The following is a 14,331-nucleotide window of genomic DNA, read 5'->3' as shown; positions in this document are numbered from 1 at the left end:
CACAAATTAAAATTTTAAATATTTTCTTTTACCAAAATTTGACTTTGTTTTTCAAAACGTATGTAAATAATAGACAACTAAGCAAATGATTTGTAGTAAAATTATCATTTATAAGTTTAATTTTTATGATCTTGTTATTTATCAAATAATTTTTTAACCTTCGATTTTGAAAAAAAAATCTAAATCGTTTCAATTGACTAATTAAAGATCAATTTTGTATAATTGAGTTGATATTTTAAAAAGTTAATAACATCGATTAGTATTTAAAATCAATTTTCAAAATTAAGAATGTATTTTATAAAATTTAAAAAACCATAAAGAAAGAAATCTCAATTTGAATAAAAAGTATATTTTGGTCTTCGTTCCATTATAAAACTAACACATCATATTGAGAGTGATGGGAGGTGTCAAGAGGAGAAGGACAAAATTTTGGAAATTGTTTAATTTAATTTAATAAAATAAAATAGAGATGAAAGAAGATTAGGGTTTATTTAGTTAGTTGGGTGGTGAATTCTGGCCCACGTTTTAGTCTAATTAAAAAAATATATTAATTAATATAAGATAGATTTGTTACACTAATATTGGTTTTAATTAATTGATCTAAAAACTCATACTTTAAGATGACATAGGTGATGATATGGCGTTGGTAGAATCGCTATAGTATAGATAAGAGAATTCCCATTATAATCATATAGGATTTTTATAATTATTATTAAATTAAAATGGGTGTGCGTTTTAGAATATAGTTAGTAGGGAAAAAACTATTGGGGGTGGCCGATCAAAAGGGCTTTGTTTTCCTTTTTTTAGATAGCCCACTTGGGACAGCTATTGTAGGTTCTGATATGACCTCAGTAGATGTTGTGGGTGGATTAACTTATTGATCTTTATCGGACACCTTTTTATCTGCTATTTTACATAGCTTCCTTCTTTTCATTGGTTTTTGTTGTCCACTTATTTCCTATAATGCACAATGTTGTTATCTAAAGAAAAAATAAAAAACAATAATGATTGATGCAAAGTACTTCAGAGTTCTTTTATATACATACCAATATAGATTCTAAACCAATTGTAGAACTTTCTTTGTCTGTTACCGGTTCATTTTCAACCAAAGTAACTGCTTCATCATTTTTTTGAATCTCAACCTGTTGTTTTGGTCTTTCGTGTAATGTATGATATTAGACAAGTAACAAACTCTTAATTTAAAGGACTACACATTTGTTGTGTATACATACCAATTGAGATTCTATTTTTTCAATTGAAGTAGATTGTTGCACATTTCCAATTGTTTGATCCTCAGTTACTTGTTCATTTTCTTTTTTTATCTCCACCAAAGTAACTGCTTGATCATTTTTTTGTATTTCCTACAATGCATAATATTAGATAAGAAACAAACTCTTAATTCAAAGGAGATTGTTGTGTATGTACCAATTGACATTCTTCATTTACATTTGAAATTGATGGTGGCACTTCATGAATTTGTACAGTTTGATCCAATGGAGCCATTGCAAGTTGTTTGAGAGTAGTACTTGATGATGGTAGTATCTCTCAAAGTGAAAGAGGTTGGCTCATAAGTGGAAGGGTAGTAATCATTTATGGCAGGTCTTTTTCTTTCTGACTTTGAGCATTTACATTATCCGACAAATCTCTTATAGTCAATAACAAGTCTGCATCCCTACCGTCTATGTTAATGTCACTACCAGATTCTTCTTGATGTTCAAGTGAAGTTGTTTTTTGTTTCCTAAACAAAATGAGAAAAAAACGAGAATAAGAAAAAAAATACAATTGTTACTTTTTTAGAATGTAAGCAATTTTTAACAATATAAAGCAGTAAACAATGAATGAAATGTTAACCTTTGGGTTTCCACGTTAAGTTCTTCAATATGTTATTCTTCAACATATGGTTGGTTATTGGTGATCAGTTCTTCTCTATTATGATGATCATCATTTTCATTTTGATGAGTATGATCATTCCCTTGATTTTGATTTTAATTATAATAAACAAATAAAAATGAAAATAAAATAAAAAACCGATTGTTAAATGATCGTGTACATAACAGTAAATGATGATGTATCCTATCTAAACGATCGTGTAACTTTGATAAACGATCATTGAAATTTGATAGGCGATAAGATATTTTAGTTAAACGATCGTTTATTTAAACAACTAATAAACGAAATACTTTATGAAAACAAAGTTTACCTGGACCAATCTCTTCAGCATCTGCTTCATTTCAGACAGCTCCAATGATTGCTTTCTAATTGTGTTATCCATCCTAGAGACTATAGAAGTCAGTGTGGATAAATTCTTACGAACTTCTTTTATTTCCTTCTTCAGTTCTTTGTCATTGGACTTCTTTGATCTACAACGTTTCTTGTTGGTTATTAGATGCATTTCAGACTGGTCAGCCACTGTTTATCTTTGTTTCCTTTGTGGTGACAGTTGTGGAGATGAGTCTGATTGCTCTAATGATTGATTGTTCATTGCATCATCAGGAGTATTGGTATCACTGTTGTTAATATCTGACATGGATTCATCGTCCTCCATTTCCATGTTATCATGCATTCGAATTTGGCTTTCCATGAAAGCTTTCTCTTAGGTTGATAGCTTCAGTTTAGGTTTAACAACAGTCTGCAATGTTACAATCAAAGAATTGTTAATATAAACGATCGTTTATAAAATAATATGATACTACATATGACATTCAATATAAACGATATTGCATTAAGCTAAACGATCGTATATGTTAAAATGTAAACGATCGTGTAATTGTTTTAAACGATCGTTGACAAGTTTTACTTACATTTTTGTTGTTGAATATATTCTTCTGCAACATTTTGTAAGATGGAGCTTGAGTACAATTCCATCTTAATATTCTAGGGATTGATCCCTTACTATTTTTTGTGGCTAGGTGCTCACTTGCAGTTGAGAATACTTCATAAACCCACACCTAAAACATTTAAACAAATATGTTAAACTTTGATATTTAGTTTGTATTTAATTAAAGTGTATAAACAAATAAAAATCACATGAAAAGCAAGTAAGTAGCCTTTGATTTTGTAGTATGCCAATGCTTTGGAACTTTTTGCCTTCTTTAACTCGTATGCTTCTTTTTTCCCTTATAGACTTGTCTTCAAACTGTTGAGCAGACGAGTGTAGAAGAAAGTTGACCAATCAAAGTTCTTGAAAACTTCTTCATCATCAACACTTCCCAAAATATCCATATCAAACTATGTTTTCTTATCCTTCCCGACCATCACAGTTTCAATAAAAACGGCCAAGGTGATCTTCACAGCATCATGATCATTCGTAAACTCAAAATTCTTGAAAATTTCCTCAACTTCCAAGCACGTTATTATTTTCTTGTTTTCTGATTCGAATAGAAGGCATTGTAGGCGTTTATTGTCATAATCTTTCTCCAATGTTACATTGGTTGTCCAAAATCCAATTATGATGTTGAATTCATTTTAGGTGAAACAGACATTTTTCCCCAAAACTGAAAAACAGATTCTATTTGCGTTGGCTTCTTTAGGTCTATCTGCCTCAGCAAGAAATGATGAATCAACTGGCCGTTGAAGACCATGTTGACATTCGGCAATGGACCAAAAATTGTTTTGTCGAACATCTGCAGATGTTCCTTGGTCAGTTTATCCTTAATAAGACTGCCAATCTTGTGCACTTGGCATGAGACAGTGGCAAGAAAGTACTTGTCGCTAGGTACAACCATCCTAAAAATAATGATCATAATATACTTTCGTTATGTACAAGATCGTTTATAAAACACTAAACCATAAACCCTAAAATTAAATTATCGTTTACTTGATGTAACAGATCGTTTAATCTAAACAGAAAGACATTCGTAATATAATTAATCGACAAGTAATGATAAATTGAAACATTTAACAATCTCTAGAACAGAACGATAGTTTTCAAGATAGGAGTCGAAACGTTTGAAATATAGAGAAGACGAAGCATAACATTATAGCATGAAAATTTTAGCAACATACCTTTTGACTTTGAAAAGAAAAATGGATTGAGAAAAAAATGGAATAGGAAATCTTTGAGACGAAAAGTTGAGTGATCAGTGCGTTTATGCATTACGAAGTGACAGAAAACGAAGAAGGCGGTACGTATATTGGTTGTTTTTACCAAAATGACAATATTGTAAATTCGCATGTCTTTTTTAAAATGTAGAGTCGCGTTCCTTACTATTTAATATATATATATATATATATTAAACGGTTGTGTAATTAAGTCAAAACGATCTTTTAAAAGATATAATTGATCGCATTGTTAAACGATGGGAAAAACATATAATGTTAAACGATGATGTTGTACAACTAAACGATGGTGTAAGATATCATTTATAAGATGTTAAACGATGATGTTGTACAATTTACACGATTGTGAAGTATATTATTTAAGGTATTGTTGAATATAAACTATCGTGGTAATAAATGTAATTGATCCCTTTATACGTTTTACAAGATAGTGTAGGATATAAAGAGTGAAATGCAATACAAATTTCTTGAGTATAAAATAAAGAAATTTTCGAAAGTTAAATTAAAAGATTTGAAGCTTTACAAACACTATAAATCATCTCTAAAATATTGAGAAATTTGTAGGTTGAAGGATGGAGCAGTATCAATTTATTCTTGTGTCGAGATTGGTTGTCTCCATATCAATTTTGAAACTTTTGTCTTTTTTTGCTGACGACCATTATTTTCCTTTTGCTTTTCTTTAATTTCTCTTTTGTTTCCTTTTATTTCCACTTCTTGTGGTGCATGCTTACGACTGCTATCAGTGTCAATTTTTTCTTGAATTTCGTTATTATCAACCTCATCCTCTCCAATCAACTTTTGTTTTCCTTTTGTTGTATCTATTGTATTTTCTTCCCCTTGTTTTTCTATTTTTTCTTCAACGATTACAATATTTTCCAATTGAATCTGACTTCGTTTTGTTTTGTCTTCCAGGCTCCTATTTTCAACTTCTTCTTCTTTTTCTCCATCTTTAAATTCAATTATTTGAATGTAAAAAGAAAATGTGCTGTCAAAATGATTGTGCAAGAAAATATACACAACCATGCAATATAAAGATCGTTTAAATATGTATATACGATTGGGTAAAATACATAAACGATCGTATAACATGTATACACGATCATGAAACCAATTGAGTAGCAAAGAATTAAAATGTGTGTAAACTAAACGAACAGTCGTGTGAAATATATAATTAAACGATTGTTTAATCATTTTAAACGATTGTTTAATTATATTAAATGATCGTGAAACCAGTTGTATATTAAACAAATTAAAACCTGTGTCAATACGTGTGATTTTGGTGTTCCTAAATGAGTAAACCAGTTGTTCTTTTCGTCTTCTTCATCTATATACAAGCACATAAAGTAAGAATGTTCAGAGACCTCATGAAGAAAACACAATTTATCTGTCTACACAAGTTATATTTATTGTTTAGAAAAGAATTAAACCTGCGGCAATATTTGTGTTTTGGGTGTTTCTAAATCTGTAGTTGCTATTGTTTCCAAACTACTTTGTGTTTCTAAAACGACAGTTTCCTGCGAAGAAAAAGAAACAACATAATCGTGTTTTATTTGGAAATTAAGGAACATTAAACAAAACAAAGGAGTACATAATGAATAAGGTACTAACCATAGGGCAATGTGTTGTTGCATACTTCACCATTGTATTAACTTGTTCATCTTCATCAAGAAGATTAAGGCTACAAGTAGGTGGTCTATTTTTCTCCACGACTTTTGTATATGAAATTCTTTCTCATTTGTTGTTGTTGAAGTTTGGCTGATGGTGGTGGAACATTCAAGCTTGTCATAACCATTGTCAACTTGTTTTTTTATTTCTTTTATTCCTTGTCTTAATAATATTTGTTATGTTTCTATTTTTTTCTTGATTTTTTCTGATTTCTCTTATTTCATTTAAAATTTTATTTATTTCATTATTTTTTCCACTTCTTTCTCTTTTTTTTTTCTGTTGCTTTGTTTTTTCTTTTCTTTCCTGCTTCTCAATATTTTTGAAATATCTCAAAATTGTTTGAGACTCTTCTTCTGATGAGTCTAAAGATGTCATGGAGAACTACAAATAAAATGATAAACAATGATAGATTTATATCATCATCTATTTAAGATAGACATGGATAGAAAATCTTTCATTGTCTATCTAGATAGACATATATAAAGCATGCTCTAAATTTACTTAGATTCTCATATTAAAAAATGTTGATGTTTAGAGTCCTCCAGTCACTTGTTTCTAAACATTCCCATGTTACAATTGATGGCCCTTCAATTGTAAGCTTTCTTCCAAACCCAACATCTAAATTGGAAAGTTTTGGTATTTTCTCAAAAGCCCAATAGACTAAAGCTAGGGTAAACCCTTGAAGGTATACAACATCCTTGTCACTGTAGGATGCTTTTTTCAAGAACTGATATGTTAGGATGTATGATAACCTTCCCTATGGATAACCTTTGAAGATTTCTTCATTATCCAATATGTCTAGATGTAGGAGATTTATGTGGTTGTGTTGTTGCTTGGGAATTAAAAATGCTTCTAAGATATAGAGGTAACTAGTTTTTCTTTCAATGAGTCTTCCTCATTGCACAACGCTTTGAAAGTACTTTCTATGTCTCTTCTTGTTATAAAATCATCATGACGAAAAATGACATTTTTCAGACCATTTTTTTTCTCTAAAATTTAACTCAGGGAGTTTGTGACCTTTTAGTCCAGTCACAAAACAAAATTCTTTCAGCCCAAATTCTGCTATACGTCCATTGAAGTTGAAAGTAAGGACATTAGTTTTTCTTGTATGACATTGTTTTCTTAATAGAAAATTCATGAATTATGTTGGTATTTTGGCCATTTTAATGTTAAGGAACTTGTTAAAAGGATTGTTTGTCAAAACTCGAGAAAGAATTATTTGGTCTACTTTTGACTTGATTTGATTCAATGTTTCTAGACTGTAGTATATAGTAATTCTAAGGTTTTTTTGTTCATCTTCCATAATAATGTCATTTAGATAGTGTTTCACCTGTTGAATGAAATAATAAATAGTATGTTTCAAACAAGGGTAAGTTTTAACAAATTTACAAATACAGAGCGCTATAAAGAAAAAGATACACAAATATACAACGCTATACAAACATATATTCACACTCTAATTTGTTACCTTTATTCATTTTTCTTTCTTCTGTCTTTGCTTTACACCTTATTGATTTGCTACATGATGCTTGTTGATTCTTGCTCACCATCTATTTGTAAAAGAAAGACGAATATAAATTATTCAATGAAATATAGACAATCAGTATAGAAACACACGTCTTTGTATGCGGGATAGATCGTGATATATATAGATTGATATAAATGAATATAGATTCAAACCTCTTTGTATGCGATATAGATTGTGGTAGATATATGTAGTTGACGGAGATAGATCGAAATGAATATAGATTCATACCTTTTTGTATGCAAGTCAGATCGTCAATCGCGACAGTTCTGTTGAAGTAGTTACCAGGATATAAACGATTGACGAGGAAGACGATGAACGAAAAAGTCTAAGCAAATTCCTTCACCTTTTTATAGCCCATTCATTTTGATGGTATTTTTGTAATTACGAGTTATTGGAGTTTCTATAAATGTTCATTTATACTTATATAAACGATCATTGAAACTTCTCTATATTATCGTATATACTTAAACTTTTTTCGTCATCTTTTACTGTTTATTACCTTATCGTTTATATGTATGATTATCGTTTATATAATGTACAGAATCATGTATGATTATCGTTTATATTTTCAAACGTGATCAGACGCACATATGAGATAATCGTTAAAAATAATCGTTAAAGTATTTTGTTATCGTTTAGTGTTTATTTTTAATCGTTTATGTATTTGGTAATTTACAAGATCGTGTATCAATTGTATATTATTCTACACGATGTCGTCTAAGAATCGTTTATTAACATTAGTCGGGTACGCGCGGACGATTAATTGCGCGTTTTTTGATATTTCACATTGTGGGCCTATGAGTTTTTTCAGTTTCTGAAATTGTTCTATATAGTGTAAATAATTTGCCGCTTTGTTATATGTTTGAAAAGACCTCTAAAATAAAAGTAAATATTTTGAGTCATGTCTATATAAATAAAGTTTTTTAAAAAGATAAAAAGATAAATACTTGAGAATGGGTGTAGAAATATTTATATAACTTGGAGTCAAATGCGTAAGGATTATTTTGCAATTCCAAGTTTCCAAATACATGAGAAAATCTAATTCCTCAAACAAAAGGCTCCATGATTTGCAAAATGGTGATAGAAAATTGAGCAATACGCATTCTATTTTCACGGTTTTAGAGTTTGAAGATTTAACTTTATATATTGAGAATTTAATTATTACAAGCTCAAAATATAGGGTTGCAATTATTACAAATATCATAGTTTTTTTTAAATAATGACAAATAGTTTTAAAATTTAGGGAGCTATGAAAGCTCCCGCGATTCATAATTTTAAGAATTGATAAGATATAAAAATATATGTCCGATTAGATGCTGACGATAAGAAATTATAACAAATTTTGTTTTAGTTCAACTTCTACATTTTTTTTTAATCGTAGATATATACTTTAACAAGTTAAGTTATCTTAAATTACTACATTCTTATAGCAATTTTTTTTTTTTGGCTTCTATAACATGTTTTTAGTTTGGTTTTCTTGAATTCTATTATATGGTTCACTACAACTATTGAATAAGAGGTAAAAAAATTGAAACTATGACAACAAATGTAAGATAACAAAATTAATCTTTTTGGCGTAGAGACCCATGTTAGACTGCAATTGAAATAAAGTAATTATGGACTCTTGTAACCTCATGAATTCATATGGTGGATGAACTTTTAATCAAATTGAGAATTTAGTTGACATGAACTTTTAATCCACGATAATTAGGTATGAATCACTATTATGATTATGGATATTTTAAAATATAGTAAAATGAGCTATCTTATTACGTACATAATAAAAGAATTTAGTTTTTATCCAATAGATTTCCATCTAGATTTATCGCAATCTATCACTTAAAGTAAAATTTTCAATTTTGCTATCTAAAAATTTTCCTTCTTCTTATTCTTATTAGTTTGCTAGATGCAGTGGTTGCAACTAACAAAATATATCCAATTTAAATTATTTAAGCAAGAATTTTTTTTATTTTCATTTATAATAAAAATTTAAACTTTAAATGGGAAACTGTAAATTATTTACGTGTAACAAAACCAATAAAGTTAGCCAGTTTTAAAATATTTCAGGTTTGGCCTTACATCTTTCTTTTCTTTTTGCAATTCGTCTTCCCAAGCTATTTTGTCTTTCTTCTGTTCTCTTTTTCTTTTTTGGGATTTCTTTCCATCATCTTTCTTATTTTTCAATTTTTTATTTATGTCGTTTAATCTTTCCATCGTTTTTCTTCTTTTCCTCTCGTTTTTTTCGCTTCGATTTCTTTCCATCGTCTTTCTACTTTTCTTCTTTTTTTTTTCGCTGCCATTTCTTTCCATTGTCTTTATTCATTTATGTTTTTTTACTCATTTACATTTGGGTATGTTTTTTTAGTCTGTTTACATTTGGGTAACCAAATCTAAACAACTGTGTATAAGACTGTGTACAACAAAACAACAAAATCTAAAAGATCGCGTATAAAGAATCTTGAAAAAAAAATCATTTAGATTGAAGTAACCAAATGTAAACGATTGTTTAAAAAGTAAATGATCGTGTAAAAAAAATAAAATGTATAAAAAATCTTGTAAAAAATCTTGAAAAAAAATCATTTGGATTGAAGTAGCCAAATGTATACGATCGTGTAAAAAAGTAAACGATAGTGTAAATAAATCTAAACGATCGTGTAAATAAATCTAAACGATCGTGTAACAAAAGAATTAAAAAAAACTGTGCACCAAATTTTAAAAAGAAATCATTTAGATTTGGGTCCCATAATCTAAACGATTTAGTAACAAAATTAAAGAATGAAATTGAAAAAATAAATTGTAGACATATCTAAACGATCGCGTATCAAATAATAACCAAATCTAAACGATGGACCTCTGGATTTTTTCCGTTTTTGAAATTGTTTTAGAATGTAAATATTTGAAATTGTTAAATATTTTGCTGCTTTTTTATATTTTTTTAAAAGACTCCTCAAATGAACTTAATAAACAATTTTTAAAATAACTTGATTACTATATTTACAACATCTCTAGATACATATAAAAACTTAAATCAAACGTGGAGAATTTTAAAATCTATTAAACATATTTTAAAGTTGAATTTATTTTTAAATAGATAGTGAATTATCGATTAATTATTTTAATTATAATAATTAATTATTTAAACAGTATTGCTATAAATATCATCCTATCATAAATTATTATTACATTAATTAAAGATTACATGAACTTTTATCAAAATATGATAAAGGTATGTTGTTAAATAAGGATCATTCTCTTCTTCTACTGTTATAACAAAATCCCTCCCTTTACATCTTCTCTCAGGTTTCAATTTTCTTCCCCATCCTTCTTCTCTAACGACTAACTCTCTCTCTTTACTTTCTCTCCCTCTCTCCCCTTCTCTCCCCTTCTCTCTTGCTCTCTTGTCTTCTTAGTCTTCCTCTGAATCTTCACTCTTCCTATCTCTCAATTTCCACTTCTCTAAAATGAAGCGCAGTCAAGAAACCCTATCTTGCGAGTTGGGAGATACTCATCTCACCGATCCACCACCTTCTTCTTCTCCTAGCCCTAACGGCGCCGGAATCAAGGGCGGCAGACCCCCTCGAAAACCCAAGTCGTCTTTCGAAAGAAAATGCTCCACGGTCAGATCCCAACTCCATGGTTCCCGATTCCAAACCCTCGTCGGCTAAGTTGAAGGAGCCCAATTCCGCCTAGGCCTCCCTCTTCTAACCCACTTAAGCGGAAGCTTATCATGGAGACCGTTATTGAGAATTCCATCCCTAGGTTGTTTGATTCTGGTGGGAAGGTACTTTACGTGGTGTGATTACGGGGTTTTGGTTTATTTTTGTCTTAATTTGGGTGGTGGAACGACAGTTCTAGTTTTAGATTCAAGTTTGGAATTTTTGCCTAATGTGAATTCTGTCTGTGATTTTCAGGTGGTAGTGCACTTGAGGTCACTGTTCAAGGACGAAGATGAAGGGGATAATATAATACAGAATGTTATCGGTGATCCTTTGTCAATTAATGGGCAGACACTTTTGATGCTGTTGCTGACACAGAGGCAACACATGCTTGATCTCTAATGAAACTCTGTTGTAGTTCTTTGATGACATCGGATGATATGGGAGGGCGAATGTTTACCTGTTGTCTATTCTGTTTGCTGCTTGATATCTTCCAACTTGTAGCAGGCGTTTACTTTTGATGTTGTTGCTGACACAGAGGCAACACAAGCATGATCTCTAGTGAACTCTATTGTAGCTCTTTGATGGACATCGGATGATATGGGAGGGTGAATGTTTAACTTTTGTCTATTATGTTTTCAGCTTGATATCTTCCAGCTTGTAGGAGAGCCTTTTGTTGAAAATTGTATGGCAGGTTTCAACAGTTCTGTATTTGCATATGGGCAAGATCCAATTAATGATAGCTAGAGTAAGATAAATCAAAGTGGACTGCTTTGTCTATTTTCGATGTATTAGTTTGGAGATTAGTCAAGTTTATGATTCTGATTGATTTTCCTGTTTGTCCACTTGTCTTGGTATCTCTACGATGTTTTGGATCATAATCTCTCAATATAGAACTTGGATGTATCCATGTTAGCGTGCTATTGGAAGAGTTATATTTGTACTTAAGCATGCTTTAGTTTGGGCTCTCTTTTTTTCCTGCATCTATCTAACTAGTTTCTCTTTTTAGTTATTGTGTCTTGTTTTATTTTGTTTTTCAGAGCGATATTCTTTTCTTGGTTTCAGTTTGTGCATATGTTTACATTTTTGTTTGAGTGGGCAACTGGTGCTTAGATAAGGATGAATATTCGTATCAGTATAAACGGCTTCTGGTGATTAGTATTTGCTTCAATGAAAACTGTCCTGAGCTGATTGTCTTTTTTATTCCATTTTATTGATGGAGAATGCCAAAATAGTAGAAACATTGTTTGATTCACTTTCATGCAGTGTTCACAATAAACGTAGGAAATTTATATTAGGTTAGACTACCATTGGGGCAGATCTGAATGCATCACTTACTGCCATTCATGCAATGTTTGGCTCAGAAGTTTTCCACATTTTTATTTTTTTGCTTCTTATTCTCAGGCGACTCAAATACGGAAGATCAAGGGAGTTTTGAGGAAGCATTCATAAAGCAGTTTTAGAATTTAGTCACCCCACTAGTAGTTATTGGTCTTCTGTTTTCCAGCTTTTCTTTTGGCCCTCGTGAACAAGTATTACTTATTGTGGAGGGTAGTTTTCACTATAACCTCTTATTGGCTTCATTGTCATGGTGTTGTTTTTTTAGAAAAAACTGAAGCATTCTCTTATTTCAATTTACATGTGCACCCCATGTGAAAAGATGACTAAAAATTTCTTACACGTTATAAGGTTTTTTAAACCCTTCATGTCACAAGGTTTATGAATGCTAAGGAAATGTTATTTATTTATCTTTCGTTTCCATTCCCCCTGCCCCAAAATTTTCTTATTCGAATTTTATGTACTCATTGATCCCTTTCCCTTCCCTTGGGTTGCCTTGCCTAATTTTCCCTTTGACAGCTTGATTCATGATCAAGTAAGTATTTGGAATTTTTGTCTCTGCAGATAAGTTTCCAAGAGTTTAAAGACAAGTATTTGGAACATGGTCTTGTAGACCATATTGTTGTTTCTAATAAATCAGTTGCAAAAGTATTTGTGAGAAGTTCTAGAAATAAAAAAAGTGAGGTTGTCCAAGGTTCTTCAAGTGGCGCTGCCACTATGGGTCACGAGGCCCAATGCAAATGCTTCTTCAACATTGGAAGTATTGATTTATTTGAGAAGAAGTTGGAGGAAGCTCAAAAGGCGTTGAATATTGACCCTCGTGATTTTGTTCCTATTACATGTCTTTGAAATGTAATAGGAACAAATGCGAAGAGAACTAGGTGTTGGGGGTGGAGGTTGTGGGAGAGGTGGTCGAGGTATATTCAAGAGAGGAAAACCTCATATCACAAAAGTGGATAAGAATGCTAATAATAAGTTATATACATATACATCAATCTTCAATATTTGTCTTTAAATAGTGAGGGGATCTCATTGGTTACCTCCTTGATATCTCTTTTGTATTATAGTGTCATTGTCCATTTTTCCCTTTTTGATTTTCTATTCCTACGTAGATTAGATAGAGGGAAAAGGAGGGTGCTGCAAGGCATGAGGTCATGCCATGTAAGAATGTAGATTTTAGAAACAACCATTTATTTATAGTGTACGTTGTATGTAAAAAAAACAAAGCATTGGATTATGTTATTTCATTATTATTATTTTTTGGGCGGGGGCTTCATCAGAAATACTTATATGACATTTCTAGAGCAAAGATATCTGCTTTTCCAATACTCCTAGCACTAACTTCCTCCATCGATAGGCAACCAAAACTTGTCATTTTTAGCCGTTATGTCTTTTTTTCTCACTTTTTGGTAGGTTATTTGTCGGAAAAGCTCACACTTAGGTTTCCCGATATTAGTGAGGTATGAACCCCTATGGAGGAAACCTTCCTATTGTCTTAAGCAAAACCAATACTACTTAACCTTAGAGTTCTTTGCCTTGCTTCGAGTTTTGATAGAGGGCTTATATATATTTTTTTTTGAAAATGAGACAACTTATTTATTAAAGATAAAATCTCAAACTGCAAGAGTTACATACATTGAGAATAACAAAGAAGCATAAAGAGTAAAAAAGCTAGGGGATCAGAAAGTGCACCTAGGCATCTTAACTAGGTTGACACCCCTTTAGCACCAAAACATCATATCCCAGATATAAAACTGATCAAAACAAGGAAAATAAGTAGTACAACATATAGAAGTCCAACAAAAGAAACACAGGCCAAGACTAGGAAAGAACTAAAAATTGATGAAAAGATTGAAACAAAAGATGCAGCTACTAAATGATACAAAGCTAAGGCTGGATCTAATACTGTACGAGGATTGAGGGGCTGGTTGGGAGAGGAAAGTTGCCCAGTTGAGATAAATATTTTGAATAGAGTAAGCCTCAAACTCCTTGTTTAAGGAAACCCAAGCTGCGACACTTCTTTCTATGGAGAGAAGGACTTCTTAGTATGGCTTTTCTTTGTCGTGAAAGATCCTTTGATTTCTT

At 31.0% G+C, this 14,331-nt stretch overlaps 1 long non-coding RNA gene across 2 annotated transcripts; it reads left to right on the top strand.

Moving 5' to 3' along the window:
* Positions 1-10,497: 10,497 nt before the first annotated feature.
* On the top strand, positions 10,498-12,656 carry LOC103502071 (uncharacterized). Of its 2 annotated transcripts, XR_540446.3 has the most exons (3): positions 10,514-11,033; positions 11,164-11,656; positions 12,313-12,656. It is a non-coding gene; the product is annotated as an uncharacterized LOC103502071 (long non-coding RNA). The 2 variants fall into 2 exon arrangements; XR_540445.3 differs by lacking the exon at positions 12,313-12,656 and having other exon boundaries at positions 10,498-11,033; positions 11,164-11,747.
* Positions 12,657-14,331: the final 1,675 nt, after the last annotated feature.

This window comes from Cucumis melo, chromosome 11 (genome assembly GCF_025177605.1).
Source record: "Cucumis melo cultivar AY chromosome 11, USDA_Cmelo_AY_1.0, whole genome shotgun sequence".
Classification (NCBI taxonomy): domain Eukaryota; kingdom Viridiplantae; phylum Streptophyta; class Magnoliopsida; order Cucurbitales; family Cucurbitaceae; genus Cucumis; species Cucumis melo.
The sequence above is the reverse complement of the archived record's forward strand: the minus strand, read 5'-3'. Positions and strand labels throughout refer to the sequence as shown.